Source organism: Oryctolagus cuniculus, chromosome X (assembly GCF_051225735.1).
Source record: "Oryctolagus cuniculus isolate XC-2025 breed Fujian yellow rabbit chromosome X, ASM5122573v1, whole genome shotgun sequence".
Classification (NCBI taxonomy): domain Eukaryota; kingdom Metazoa; phylum Chordata; class Mammalia; order Lagomorpha; family Leporidae; genus Oryctolagus; species Oryctolagus cuniculus.
In genome coordinates this window covers 63,887,609-63,900,388 of record NC_142888.1, presented here as the reverse complement: position 1 = coordinate 63,900,388, position 12,780 = coordinate 63,887,609, and the positions used below count along the sequence as shown (strand labels likewise).

Genomic DNA, 12,780 nt, shown 5'->3' with positions numbered 1-12,780 from the left:
CTGTCTAGTGTTCCAAGATGCAAATTACTGATTTCAGAATAGTTGTTAAGAATGGAAGAGGTCAGCTTCAGGATATTAAACAACCCCAACTATTATACAGGTAATGAAATTCTGCTTAAAGATCAAAGTTCATTTGTAACCCAGCAACAATTTGTTCCTGAGACTTCTTTCTCACCAAATCATGACTGTTTGAAGGACAGCGAGATAGTCAAATAGCTTTTCTAGGAAAATCTCCAGCCGTACATGATACATAGGATTCCATTGAAACTGAAAACCCCGTAAGTCAAAATGGCATTTAGAATTTGCTTGTGTGCTGCAGTGCTAAAGTAGATACTCTTGTGTCTCATGAAATATCAACTGGAACACCAGTACAGATGTACAGTCACTGATTTTCATAAAATACACAGTGGTAGATACCAACATTTCTGAATCTCTTGTTGAGGAATGGCACAGTTTTACTGATTTCCATCAAACAGGTTGGTCACACCACCTGACGAGGAAATTAATAAGCAGGAATGGCATATTTAACTGCACCCCAGTTACAGTGGAAAGTTTTCTTTTAAATGAGATCTTCTATGTCAAGTTCTACCAATTCTATTTGCGATAGTAAGACAAAGTATATTTTCTTCAAATACATTTTAGTTATTAAAGAGGAATAAGTTAAAGTAGAAGTCTCAACATTTATTAAAGATGACAAGTAAGCAGTTTATACAACTGTGGCAAACATATGTTTTCACATCTGTTTTTAGTAATATCATCATGATTTTTAAAATGATTTATAGCTCTGCAAATTATAAAATGACAGCTTTGCTATTATGAAGAAATTTTCAGAAAACGAAGAAATACTGTTAGAGTAGGCTTTAGGTAGCCTGCCCCTTAATGCAACTTGTAAAATTGGGTGACAGTGCAATACATGTCTCAAATGCTCAAATGATATTAAAATTGAATTTTAATATGCAATCATGTAAAAGACTACGTGGTCTGGAATTTCCTGGAAGTGATGTCAATTTATACTGTGCCCAAAGTGATTTACCAAAATTGCTATTTTAATTTTAGATCATGTATTTGACTAAACTGACTGGTAGTCAAGTCAAGCTTTTGATTTCATTTTTCCATAGACTCTATCCAATAAATTGGCCAAATATATTGTATGTTATAGTATGACATTGTGTTGTAATGTTATATGGTCTTTTCCAATCAGTTCATAGAGAAGTTGCGACTCTAGTTTACCTGTGTGGTTGCAATAGTTTACATGTCTGGTTATAAAAACACAAAGGAAAACCCTCTTCTCTTGGCAGCCACTGGTCCTCCAAAGAGCATGAAAAGGGACTTTTTGATATTTTTCATTTAATATAAGTATTTTTGAAAATTTTCCATGTGTAAGATATTCAAAACACCCTAATGAGCAAATCTGGGCTGCTTTAGAAACAGTGGAATAATCAATTTATCATCCAGTATAAGACTTGGGACCATGGATATATTACATTATAAATAAATCCACAAGTTGCAGTTGAACAGCTAATATTTTTTAAATGGAAGATTATATTTTATTATTTTTTTCAACTTTTAGTTAATAAATATAACTTTCCATAGTACAACTTTTAGATTATAGCGGCGTTTTCCCCCATAACCTCCCTCCCACCACAACCATCCCATCTCCCACTCCCTCTCCCATCCCATTCTTCATCAAGATTCATTTTCAATTATCTTTATATACAGAAGATCAACTTAGTATATACTAGGTAAAGATTTCAATAGACTACACCCACACAAACAAAGTATAGAGTTATGTTTGAGTAGTAATTTTTTTAACTTTTATTTAATGAATATAAATTTCCAAAGTACAGCTTATGGATTACAATGGCTTCCCCCCAATATCGTCTCTCCCACCCGCATCCCTCCCCTTTCCCACTCCCTCTCCCCTTCCATTCACATGAGGATTCATTTTCGATTCTCTTTATATACAGAAGATCAGTTTAGCATACATTAAGTAAAGATTTCAACAGTTTGCTCCCACACAAACAGAAAGTGAAAAATAATAGATGATTTTTTAAATGATGATGAAATCAGATCAGACCTATTGTCATGTTTAATCCCAGTGAGAGTCAAGTTGGGAATTGATAATTTCTTCTTTTTTTTTTTTTACAGAAAATCAGTTTAGTATACATTAAGTAAAGATTTCAACAGTTTGCACCCCCATAGAAACACAAAGCGAAATATACTGTTTGAGTACTCATTATAGCATTAAGTCTCAATGTACAGCACATTAAGGACAGAGATCCTACATGAGGAGTAAGTGCACAGTGACTCCTGTTGTTGACTTTACAAATTGACACTCCTGTTTATGGCATCAGTAATCTCCCTATGCACCAGTCATGAGTTTCCAAGGCTATGGAAGCCTTTTGAGTTCACCGACTCTTACCTTGTTTAGACAAGGTCATAGTCAAAGTGGAGGTTCTCTCCTCCCTTCAGAGAAAGGTACCGCCTTCTTTGAAGACCTGTTCTTTTCACTGGGATCTCACGCACAGAGATCTTTCATTTAAGGTGTTTTTTTTTTTTTTTTTTTTTTTTTTTTTTTTGCCAGAGTGGCTTGGCTTTCCATGCCTGAAATACTCTCATGGGCTTTTCAGCCAGATCAGAATGCCTTTAGGGCTGATTCTGAGGCCAGAGTGCTATTTAGGACATTCACCATTCTATGAGTCTGCTGAGTATCTCGCTTCCCATGTTGGATCACTCTCCCCTTTATTTATTCTATCAGTTAGTATTAGCAGGTACTAGACTTGTTTATGTGCTTCCTTTGACTCTTAGTCCTTTCATTATGATCAATTGTGAACTGAAATTGATCACTTGGACTGGTGAGATGGCATTGGTACATGCCACCTTGATGGGATTAAATTGGAGTCCCATGGTATGTTTCTAACTCTACCATTTGGGGCAAGTCAGCTTGAGCATGTCCCAAATTGTACATCTCTTCCCTCTCTTATTTCCACTCTTATGTTTAACAGGGATCACATTTCAGTTAAATTTCAACACTTAAGAATAACTGTGTATTAATTACATATGGTATTTGTCCCTTTTGGACTGGCTTATTTCACTCAGCATGATGTGTTCCAGATTCCTCCATTTTGTTGCAAATGACTATGTTTCGTTGTTTCTTACTGCGGTATAGTATTCTAAAGAGTACATATCCCATAATTTCTTTATCCAGTCTACTGTTGATGGGCATTTAGGTTGGTTCCAGGTCTTAGCTATTGTGAATTGAGCTGCAATAAACATTAGGGTGCAGACCGCTTTTTTGTTTGCCAATTTAAATTCCTTTGGGTAAATTCCAAGGAGTGGGATGGCTGGGTCAAACCGTAGGGTTATCTTCAGGTTTCTGAGGAATCTCCAGGCTGACTTCCATAGTGGCTTGACCAGTTTGCATTCCCACCAACAGTGGGTTAGTGTCCCTTTTTCCCCACATCCTCGCCAGCATCTGTTGTTGGTAGATTTCTGCATGTGAGCCATTCTAACCGGGGTGAGGTGAAACCTCATTGTGGTTTTGATTTGCATTTCCCTGATTGCTAATGACCTTGAACATTTTTTCATGTGCCTGTTGGCCATTTGGATTTCCTCTTTTGTAAAATGTCTGTTGAGGTCCTTGGCCCATCTCTTAAGTGGGTTGTTGGTTTTGTTTTTGTGGAGTTTCTTGATCTCTTTGTAGATACTGGTTATTAACCCTTTATCTGTTGCATAGTTTGCAAATAATTTTTCCCATTCTGTCGGTTGTCTCTTCACTCTCCTGACTGTTTCTTTCGCAGTACAGAAAATTCTCAATTTGATGCAATCCCAATAGTTGATTTTGGCTTTGACTGCCTGTGCCTCGCGGGTCTTTTCCAGAAATTCTTTGCCTGTGCCAATATCTTGAAGGGTTTCTCCAATGTTCTCTAGTAACTTGATGGTGTCAGGTCGTAGATTTAGGTCTTTAATCCATGTTGAGTGGATTTTTGTGTAAGGTGTAAGGTAGGGGTCTTGCTTCATGATTCTGCACGTGGAAATCCAATTTTCCCAGCACCATTTATTGAATAGACTGTCCTTGCTCCAGGAATTAGTTTTAGATCCTTGATCAAATATAAGTTGGCTGTAGATGTTTGGGTTGATTTCTGGTGTTTCAATTCTGTTCCATTGGTCTATCCATCTGTTTCTGTACCAGTACCATGCTGTTTTGATTACAACTGCCCTGTGGTATGTCCTGAAATCTGGTATTGTGATGCCTCCGGCTTTGTTTTTGTTGTACAAGATTGCTTTAGCTATTCGAGGTCTCTTGTGCCTCCATACAAATTTCAGCACCATTTTTTCCAGATCTGAGAAGAAGGTCTTCGGTATCTTGATTGATATTGCATTGAATTTATAAATTGCTTTTGGGAGAATGGACATTTTGATGATATTGATTCTTCCAATCCATGAGCATGGTAGATTTTTAGATTTCTTGGTATCCTCTTCTATTTCTTTCTTTAAGGTTTTGTAATTCTCATCGTAGAGATCTTTAACGTCCTTGGTTAAGTTTATTCCAAGGTATTTGATTGTTTTTTGTAGCTATTGTGAATGGGATTGATCTTAGAAGTTCTTCCTCAGCCATGGCATTGTCTTTGTATACAAAGGCTGTTGATTTTGGTGCATTGATTTTATATCCTGCTACTTTGCCAAACTCTTCTATGAGTTCCAATAGTTTCTTAGTAGAGTTCTTTGGGTCCCCTAAATACAGAATCATGTCATCTGCAAAGAGGGATAGTTTGAGTTCTTCCTTCCCAATTTGTATCCCTTTAATTTCTTTTTCTTGCCTAATGGCTCTGGCTAGAACCTCCAGAACTATATTGAATAGCAGTGGTGAGAGTGGGCATCCCTGTCTGGTACCAGATCTCAGTGGAAATGCTTCCAACTTTTCCCCATTCAATAGGATTCTGGCTGTGGATTTTTCATAGATTGCTTTGATTGTATTGAGGAATGTTCCTTCCAAACCCAGTTTGCTTAGAGTTTTCATCATGAACGGGTGTTGTATTTTATCAAATGCTTTCTCGGCATGTATTGAGATAATCATATGGTTTTTCTTCTGCAGTCTGTTAATGTGGTGTATCACATTGATTGTCTTGCGCACATTAAACCATCCCTGCATACCAGGGATAAATCCCACTTGGTCTGGGTGGATGATCTTTCTAATGTGTTGTTGCATTCTATTGGCGAGAATTTTATTGAGGATTTTTGCATCTATGTTCATCAGGGATATTGGTCTGTAATTCTCTTTCAGTGCTGCATCTTTTTCCGGCTTAGGAATTAAGGTGATGCTGGCTTCATAGAAAGAATTTGGGAGGATTCCCTCTTCTTCGATTGTTCTGAATAGTTTGAGAAGAATTGGAGTCAGTTCTTCTTTAAATGTCTGGTAGAATTCAGCAGTGAATTCATCTGGTCCTGGGCTTTTCTTTGTTGGGAGGGCCTTTATTACTGTTTCAATTTCTGTCTCAGTTGTGGGTCTGTTTAGGTTTTCGATGTCTTCCTGGTTCAATTTAGGTAGGTTGCATGTGTCCAGGAATCTATCCATTTCTGATAGGTTTCCCTGTTTGCTGGCATACAAGTCCTTGTAGTAATTTCTGATGATTCTTTTTATTTCTGTGGTGTCTGTTGTTACGTTTCCTTTTTCATCTCTGATTTTATTGATTTGGGTCTTTTCTCTTCTTTTTTTAGTTAGTTGGGCCAATGGGGTTTCAATTTTGTTTATTTTTTCAAAAAACCAGCTCCTCGTTTGGCTGATTTTTTGTAATGTTTTTCTTGATTCAATCCTGTTGATTTCTTCTCTGATTTTAATTATTTCTCTTCTCCTACTAGATTTGGGTCTGGTTTGCTGTAGGTTTTCTAGATCCTTGAGGTGAATTGAAAGCTCATCTATTTGGTGCCTTTCCAATTTCTTGATGTAGGCACCTATTGATATAAACTTTCCTCTTAACACTTCTTTTGCTGCGTCCCATAAGTTTTGGTATGTTGTGCTGTTATCCTCATGTACTTCCAGAAAATTTTTGATTTCTCTTTTAATTTCTTCTATGACCCATTGTTCATTCAGGAGCATGTTGTTCAATCTCCATGTGTTTGCGTATGCTCTAGGGATTCCTGAGTTGCTAATTTCCAACTTCATTCCTTTATGGTCTGAGAAGCTGCATGGTATGATTCTAATTCTTTTGAATTTGCTGAGACTTGTTTTATGGCCTAGTATGTGGTCCATCCTAGAAAAGGTTCCATGTACTGCTGAGAAGAATGTAAAATCTTTAGCTGTAGGCTTGAAAGTTCTGTATATATCTGTTAGATCCATTTGGGCTATAGTGTCGTTTAAATCTACTGTATCCTTGTTGATCTTCTGTCCTATTGATCTGTCTATTTCTGAGAGTGGAGTATTGAAGTCCCCCAGTACTATTGTATTGGGGTCTAAGTCTCCCTTTAAGTCCCTTAACAAATCTTTTAGATAAACTGGTGCCCTGTAGTTAGGTGCATATACATTGATAATTGTTATATCTTCTTGTTGTATTGATCCCTTAATCATTATATAGTGCCTCTCTTTGTCTCTCTTAACAGTTTTTGTGGTAAAGTTTATGTTGTCCGATATTAAGATGGCTACGCCTGCTCTTTTTTTCATTTCTGTTGGCATGGTATATCTTTTTCCAGCCTTTCACTTTCAGTCTGCATGCCTCTTTGTTAGAGAGATGTGTTTCTTGTAGGCAACAAATAGTTGGGTTTTGTTCCTTAACCCAATCAGCCAATCGGTGTCTTTTAACTGGACAGTTCAGGCCATTAACGTTCAATGTGACTAATGATAAGTGGTAACATTGCCCTGCCATTTGCCAAAGATAAGTTCTAATATATGCTTTGAATTCCCTGTGATCTTTTGCTGTGAGGTTTCCTTCCTTTATCTTCTTTCATATTGATGACCGTGTTTCTGTGTTTCTGTGTGTAATACATCTTTAAGCATCTGTTGCAGGGCTGGACGAGTGGCGACAAATTCTTTCAATTTCTGTTTGCTATGAAAAGTGTTTATTTCACCTTCATTCACAAATGATAGCTTTGCAAGATATAATATTCTGGGCTGGCAGTTTTTCTCTCTTAGTACCTGGGATATATCTCGCCATTCCCTCCTAGCTTGTAGAGTTTCTGATGAGAAGTCAGCTGTGAGTCTGATTGGAGATCCTCTGAGAGTAATCTGACGTTTCTCTCTTGCACATTTTAAGATCTTTTCTTTATGTTTCACTGTGGTGAGTTTAATTACAACGTGTCGTGGTGAGGATCTCTTTTGGTCGTGTTTATTAGGGGTTCTGTGAGCTTCCTGTACTAGGATTTCTCTGTCCTTCTCCAAACCTGGGAAATTTTCTGCTAATATCTCACTAAAAAGGCCTTCTAATCCTTTCTCCCTCTCCATGCCTTCAGGAACCCCTAGAACCTGAATGTTGGTTTTTTTAATAGTATCCTGAAGATTCCTGACAATATGTTTTACATTTCTAATTTCCTCTTCTTTTCTTTGGTCTGACTGTATCCTTTCCTGTTCTCTGTCTTCTAAGTCCGGTATTCTCTCTTCTGCTTCACCCATTCTGTTTGTAAGGCTCTCTATTGTGTTTTTCATTTGATCTATTGAATTCTTCACTTCAGTCACTATCACAGTTTCCTTTTGTACTAGTTGTTTCGTTTCATTTTGATTCCTCCTTAATATTTCATTTTCATGAGAGAGATTTTTTATCTTGTCCATTAAGGATTTCTGTAGTTCAAGAATTTTTTGAGATCTGCTTCTTGCATTTCTTCTATGTCATCATCTTCATAATCTTGAATTGGGGTGTCTTTTTCATTTGAGAGCGTCATGGTGACTTCCTTGTTTTTATTACCTCGGTTTTTGCGTTTGTTATTTGGCATATTGGAGATATTTGGTTTCTTCACTGTGGTGCTTTTTCTTGTTATACTATGACTCTAGATTAAGTGGACTATCTGTTTTTGATGGAGCCTTAGGGCTTGAGATGGGTGTGGCCTGAGAGCTCTGTTTGGTGTGCCAAAGGTGACACTCCCAGGTTAGGCGTGGTAAATCTCTCTCTTTTTTTTCCCACTGGTGCACAGTGACTCCTGTTGTTGTTGATTTAACAATTGACACTCTTATTTATGATGTCAGTATTTACCCAAGGCTCTTGTCATGAGCTGCCAAGGCTATGAAAGCCTCTTGAGTTCACCAACTCCAATGTTATTTAGACAAGGCCATAGTCGAAGTGGAAGTTTCTTTCCGCTGGGATCTCACTCACAGAGATCTTTCATTTAGGGTTTTTTTTTTTTTTTTTTTTTTTTTTTTTTTTTTTTTTTTGCCAGTGTCTTGGCTTTCCATGCCTATGAAACTCTCATGGCTTTTTAGCCAAATCTGAATGCCTTAAGGGCTGATTCTGAGGCCAGAGTGTGAATAACTAATATTTTAAAAAGAAGAATAATGAGAATCTAAAGTACACCTCTCAACTAGAATAAAAGCAGTACATTTCTGATTATGCAAACAGGAACAAGTTTTACGTTAGTTTTTTTCTTTGTGTACTTTTTCAGCCTTCATCTCTTTCCCTTCTCCTTCTGGGATTCTGATGATGCAAGTGTTGTATCTTGTGCAATAGTCCCATATGTTATATGTTTATGTGACTCTTTTGCTCATTTTTTTGCTTACATTAAAATTAATTATTTTTGTGGGTGGCATTGTGGCACAACAGATTAAGCCCCTGCCTGCAACATCAGCATCCCATATGAGTGCTGGTTCAAGTCCTGGCTGTTCCACTTCTGATGCAACTGCCTGCTAATGCACCTGGGAAGGCAGCAGAGGATGGCCCAAGTACCTGAGATCCTGCCACCCAGTGGGAGACCGGAATGGAGTTTTGGTCTCCTGGCTTTGGCCTGGCCTATTGCAGCCATTTGGGGAGTGAATGAGTGAATGGACAATCTCTCAATCTCTCTCTCTCTTCCTCTCTTCCTGTCTCCCCTCACCCTCTCTCCCTTTCAAAAACATAAGTAAATCCAAAAAGATGGAAAAAAAAACAGGCAAATCTAGGATGTGGCTGACAAACTATATTGTTCAGATTAATTTTTATTTTTACTTTTTTAAGTTCACTGACTCATTTCTCTGCTCTCCCTAGCCTGTTGTTAATCTCATCTATTGAGTTTTTGTATTTTACTTTTGGTAATTTTCAGTTCTAAAACTTCAATTTGCTTGTTCTTGATCTTTTTTACTGTGATTTTCTGTCTTTGCTGAGATGTTCTGTTCTTTCATTTGTTTTGTGCATCTTTTTAATTGCTTATTGAACCATTTTTATAATTGATACTTTAAAATCCTTTTCAGATAATTCAGACATCTGCTGAAACTTGGTTTTGGTGACTGTGGTCTTTTATCATTCAAACTGAAATATTCCTGAATTTCTGATTTGACAATTTATTTTTTATTGAATCCTGACATTTCCAGTATCATGAGACTTTGGGTCTTGCTTAAATCTTGCATTTTCTCAGGCCTCTTCTGACACAGCTCTGGTGGGACAAGGAGAGAGGTCCTGCCTTGTTTCTCCCAGATGTGAGTGGGAGTCCAGGTTCTTCATTCTGCTTCCATTGACATCCAGGGCTGGTGTGGCTCTACATTAGTGTTTAATGCTCTCCATTCTGTTGATCTCTCTCTGGAAAGGGACATGTGTTCCCCATGTGGCCTCATCTTGAATGGGGGGGGGGGCATATGGCTTCATTGCTCCCTAAGCAGCAGCGAATGCCCTCACTTTCCAGTATCCCCTTTGTGGCAACACCCCTGGTGAAGAGTAATGAATGACAGAGTGGCAGACCCCATGTAGTCTGTATTGATGCTGTGCTTCGGAGCGGTGACCTCATTGCTGCTAAGTATTGACCAAAGTCCAGAATCTTCTTTAGACCTACATTACCACCCTTCCCGATGGAGCAGCAGAAAGACATTGAGATACTTCACAATGGCCTGGCAAGGATTAAGTTTAACCTCCCTACTTGGCTTTTGCACTGTGAATTTCTCTATGGTATTTGATTGAAGTAGGGCAGTTATTATCTACATGATTTCAGTCTTTCTAAGTTATCCATTTCTGATCCTTTGGCTATAGAGATCCCACTTTGTTGGGGAATTTTGGCTGGCATCCAATGTTGTTTCTGGTTTTCTAGATTCCAGTATACATTTTGGGGTATGTGAGGAAAAAAGCCCAGGGAATTCACTACTGTGTTGTTCCTCATGTTTATATTTTCCTAGATGGCCTACCAGTTTTCTATATGCTTTCAGAGTCTTCTTATTTTGGTTTTCTATATAATGCTCAAGGATTTTAGTTGGATTTAGAAAGAGAAATGGGAAATGTATAACTATTGCATCTTTTTTGGAAGCCAAGTTCTCCCTAACTTCACTTTTTAAGAACATCAGATATGCCGTATATACAAGCATAGTAAAATTCACCAAGTTAAAATGTACGATTTAGTGTCTCATAGTGTATTCCCAAGGTTGCACAGATATTACTACTATCTAATTTTACAACAATTTCGTAACCTACAAAAGAAACGCTGTACTCATTAGCAGTCACTGCCCCTTCCCTGTCTCCTGTTCCTGGAAAGCACTAATCTGTTATTTGTTCTTATAAATTTGCCTATTTTGGATATTTCATGTAAAGGAAATCATATGATGCATGCGTTTTGTATCTACTTCCTTTCACATTAGTATAATGCTTTCAAGGTTGATCTATATAATAACATGAACCAGCATTTTGTTCCCTTTAAAGCCGAATATTATTCCATTGGATAGTTACACCGCATTTTGTTAATCCATTCATCAGTTAGTGAACATTTGAGATTTACCACTGTTTGGCTATTATAAATAATGCTGCTATGAACACATATGCCTAATTATTCTGTCAACTTAGGTTTTCATTGCTCTTGTGTAAATACTCAGGAGTAGAATTAGTGGGTCATATGGTAACACTGTGTTTAACCATTTGTATTACCACAGTATTTTCCAAAAAGTTGCTAAAACATTTACATTCCCACCAGCAATATAGAAATGTTCTAATTTCTCCCCATCTTGTACTACATTTATTATTGACTGATGTTTTGATTATAGCTACACAAGTGTGTGTATGAATTATGATGTCATTGTAGTTTTGACTTATATTCCCCAATGTATAATGCTTTTGACCATATTTTCACTTGCTCATTACCATTAATTTTTGAACAAATATCTATCAAAATCCTTTGTCCATTTTTAAATTGAATGCTTGTCTTTTAATTAGTCAATGTTCTTGATATTCTGGATAGAAGACCCTTATCATTCATGTGACTTCATCCTGCTCTATGGGTTCCTTTTTCATGTTTTTCATATATCCTTTAATGAACAAAAACTTAATTAAGATCAATTTATTCACACATGTTGTCTCAAATTATAGGATTCCATCCTTTACATGGGTAAATATTATTCATGTATATATATATACTATATTTTCTATAGCCATTCATCAGTTAATGAACACTTAATTGTTTCAATTTCTTGGCTATTATGAATTATGTACTGAGAGTACATGGATAGAACTGGAGGTCATTATGTTAAGTAAAATAAGGCAGGCACAGAACGATAAACACCACATGATCTTATTTGTGTGTGGAATCTATAAATGCCCACCTCATAGAGGTTGAGAGTAGAATAGCGGCTACCAGAAGCTGAGATGAGGACAGAATGGGGAAAGGCTGATTAATGGGTGCTAATTTACAGTTAGGAGAAAGATTTTCTGGTATTCTGATACACAGTAGGGTTACAATAGATGATTACATACTGTATGTTTCAAAGAAGCTAAAAGAGGGGATTTAAATCATTTCACCACAAACAAATGATAAAAGTTTGAGGAGACACATATGCTTACACTGATTTGAACATTGTACTATATATATATATATATATATTTATAAAAATAACATGGTACCACATAAATTTGTACAATTTTTATGTTTCAGTTAAAACAATAAAATAAAGATGAATTCATCTGCTTTTTTATTTTGCCATATGTGCTTTTGGTGCTATTCCAAAGAATCCTTTGCCAATTTCACTCCTTGAAAATACGCTCCTATTCCTTGATCTAAGAGTGTTAACAGTTCTACCACTTACAGATCATATCTATGATCTCTTCTAAGGTAATTTTTGCTTGATATTAAGTAGAGGACCAAAGTGACTGTTTTGCATAAAGATGTCCAGTTGTCCAAGCACCATATGTTGAAAGCATATCCCATTGATTGAGTTGGCATCCTCATCCAAAATCTCATAACCATCCAAAATTTTCAGTCTTCACCATTAAATATGATATTATCAGTGAATTTTTCATGAATATCCTTTATCAACTATGGGGATATTCTCATCTACTCCTAGCTTATTTTTCCATGACAGTGTATTATATTTGGCACATTCTTTTTCTACATCTTTTGAGATGATTCTGTGTTTTTGTCCTTTATTACATTAAAATGATATATTATATTGATTTAAGCCAATTAAATTATTATTGTGTAAGAAAACATTAATATGAAATGGCACAAATTTAAGTGCACAATAGAGTATTGTTAATTATATACACAGCACTGTACAGCAAATTTCAAAAACTTATTCATCTTTCAGAATGGAGATTTTTATAGCAGTTGGAGAGCAACTTCCCAAATTTACCTCTCCCCACAGTTCCTGGTAACTGCTCTTCTACAATCATTTTTCTCTGAGCCTGATATTTTAGATAC

General features: G+C 36.6%; 1 protein-coding gene across 4 annotated transcripts in view; it reads left to right on the top strand.

Annotated features, from left to right (window-relative positions):
* DACH2 (dachshund family transcription factor 2) overlaps positions 1-12,780 on the top strand; it is a 573,911-nt gene that overhangs the window by 490,013 nt on the left and 71,118 nt on the right. The window lies entirely within an intron of this gene.